At 59.9% G+C, this 2,841-nt stretch overlaps 1 protein-coding gene across 1 annotated transcript in view; it reads right to left on the bottom strand.

The window, feature by feature from the left end:
- Positions 1 to 663, bottom strand: part of ANKRD65 (ankyrin repeat domain 65) — a 22,396-nt gene extending 21,733 nt beyond the window's left edge. The window contains exon 1 of the mRNA XM_014543774.1: positions 639 to 663. The gene's annotated coding sequence lies outside the window, so the exon portion shown is untranslated. The remainder of the gene's footprint in view (positions 1 to 638) is intronic.
- Between the last annotated feature and the right edge of the window lie 2,178 nt (positions 664 to 2,841).

Genomic DNA, 2,841 nt, shown 5'->3' with positions numbered 1-2,841 from the left:
AAGGGGAGGGAAGGTCCTGCCTTCAGCACAAGGCTCCCCCTTCTCAAGGCCCATCATTCAGACAACCTATCCTGCCCTTCAATCTCTCTGCCCAGGCAGGACCAACCCCATCTGAATCCCAGAGATCTCTGCCTCTAACCCTTTGCCCAGCACGGTGCCCATGACAGAAGCCCCTCTTTCAGGGTCTCAGCCCCCCAGGCCGAGCCCCCAGCCTCTGCTCCCCCACCATCACCACGAAAGCTACTTCAGCCCAGCCGGTGTGGCTGAGTGGTTGAGTGTTGACCTATGAACCAGGAGGTCACAGTTTGATGCCTGGTCAGGGCACCTGCCCAGGTTGTGGGCTTGGTCCGGAGGAGGGGGCCTTGCGGAAAGCAGCCGATCAATGATTCTCTCTCATTGTCGATGTTTCTCTCTTCCTCTCCCTTCCTCTTTGAAATAAATAAAAACACACTTAAAAACTAAAAACAAAACCCCTTCATCCCCACCCAATGCCCCTCAACCCATCCAGGGGCCCAAACTCCACGGGAAGCAAGTGCTCTGCTACTGGATGGATCAGGGGGAGGCCCCACTGGGACAATGCAAGCTCTTTCCCCACCCAGGTGCCCAGGCCCCTGCCCTGGCTGCGGGAGCCTCCACACGTCTGTGTGCGTGTGTGCACGCATCTGTGCATTGTGTGTGTGCGCGCATGTTCTGGCTTGTGCCTGTGCAAATCTATCCCATCCGCCTCCCCTCACACCCTGGGCTGGGGGATGGGAGCTGTTGTCTCGACCCCACAGGGTGGAGACTGTGCAAGGTTCCCTGACCTGCCCAAGGTCATGTATTCATGCACAAAGCATTTCCGGGGAGCTGAGGCGTCGGCAGGCACACCCTCAGACAGCTGAGGCGCGGCCAGGAGGGGTCCGGGACCGGGCCAGTTCCGTCCCTCCAGCTTGCATGCAGGTATGAGCCCTGCCCTCACCCAGGCATGTGGGCCAGGCAAGGGGTGCTGTGCAGGAAGTGAGCTGGGGGTGAGTGGGCTGGGTAGAGTGGGGAGGGACACACTGCCTTCTACCCCCAGGGTGCCTCTGGCTGCTCTAATAATGAAATAGACACCAGACAGAGGAGCAATAGAAATTACCCAGATTCGGGACACGCATGTGCATGAGAAGCCTGCATACGTGCGAGTCAGACCCCACATGCACGAGAGGATCAGAGGCAGAAACGAACATGGGCATATAAGGCATGCTGAGCCCGGCCAGCTTGGCTCAGCGGTTGAGCATCGACCTCTGAACCAGGAGGTCAGGGTACAGGCCTGGGTTGTGGGCTTGGTCCCCAGTGTGGGGCGTGCAGGAAGCAGCAGATCCATGAATCTCCTTCATCGTGGATGTCGCTATCTCTCTCTCCCTCTCCCTTCCTCTCTGAATTCAATAAAAACATATTAAAAACACACACACTTCCTGAGTTAGGGACAAGATAGTGCTGGGCGTCAGGGCCTGGCAGGACGAGAAGAGCGGGTGCTGGGTCAACAGAGACCTGCTCTGCCTACAGATGGGCAGAGGCTAAGCCGACCACGGCTCACTCTGGGCGAGGCCCCCGACTCAGTTCCCCCGGGCAGTGAGGGGAGGGGCCCAGGGTCCTCTTGAGCCTGAGGCTGCAGGTGCCTTTAGCTCAACACAGTCTGATGCCGCGGAGGCACATTGTGGGGTGCGTTGGTGGGGACCCCCTCAGTCGTAACAGGCAGAGTCTGGCGCTGGCTCTGAGGTCTAAGGCCCTGCCCTCTGGGCCCCACTCCCACCTCTGGGGAGTCCCTCCCTGCTCTCTCCTTCCCCAGGCAAGCCTGTCTGGACCCTGCCTGGGGCAGGGGCAGGGTGTGGGGGTCATCTCCCTGTAATAGAAGGTTCCAGCAGAGGGAACCAAAATGGAGGGGTGCGGGGGGGCACCCTGCACAAGCTGAGAACCCAGGAGCCTCTGGATGCCTGCCTTCCTCTCTGCCGCTCACCCCTGCCCAGTAGGCCCTACGTCTGGCACCGGCTCCCCAGGTGTCTCCTTGGAGGCCTCCCATCAGCCCCACCCTCCCCTGGGCCCTGGCCTGCCCCCTGAAGGCCCTGCCCCCCTTGCCCTCCATTTCTGCCCCCCAGCCCTCCTTACCGCTCTCACACACCTGCCTGCCCCAACCCCAGGGCCTTAGCACTTCCCGTAGCTCCCGCCTCCAGGTCTGACACGGCCGCCCTCCCTAGTGGGAATTTTTGCGGGCACGCCACTGCTTGTCCCCCTTCCAACCGGAGGTGCTGGGAGGACAGGGACTGTGCCCAGTACTTGCGTGTCCCTGTTGTAGGCGGTGGGAACGGCGCCAGCAGTTAGGCCCGTGGAGTCAGACCGGACCTGGTGCTTGAGTTCTGGCTCGGAAAGACTTCAGAACCAAGACTCAAACTGTGAGAGAACATTTATTTGGGAAATCAAAGAGGTAAAAGAAGTAATTTTTAGAAAAAATGGGCTTAGGAAACAACTTACAGAAGGTAAAGGAGTGTGAGGAGGGGAAAGGTAATGTGCCTGAGGGAAGGGGAGGGGGGAGAGAAAGGGAAAGGCAAGGGCAAGGGGGGTCCTCTGTCCTAAGGACTTCGGGTGGGACGTTAGGGGAGGCCCCGGGGAAGATCTCAGCAGAACACTCAGCAGCTTTCCAGGGGTGTCCTTTCGGGGTCCGGTCTCCACGGGCTGATGGGCGGGCACCAGGGCCGGGGTCACTCCCCAGTGTGGCGGGTCCTGAGGTTGGCCATGGGCTTGCTTGTCTGATTTTGCTGCTTTTCTGGGCCTGGAGCTGAAATGCAACTGAGGCCTCTAGGGCGGAAAGGTCAGGGGTTCCGA

Source organism: Myotis brandtii, unplaced genomic scaffold (assembly GCF_000412655.1).
Source record: "Myotis brandtii unplaced genomic scaffold, ASM41265v1 scaffold334, whole genome shotgun sequence".
In the NCBI taxonomy this organism is placed as follows: domain Eukaryota; kingdom Metazoa; phylum Chordata; class Mammalia; order Chiroptera; family Vespertilionidae; genus Myotis; species Myotis brandtii.
The sequence above is the reverse complement of the archived record's forward strand: the minus strand, read 5'-3'. Positions and strand labels throughout refer to the sequence as shown.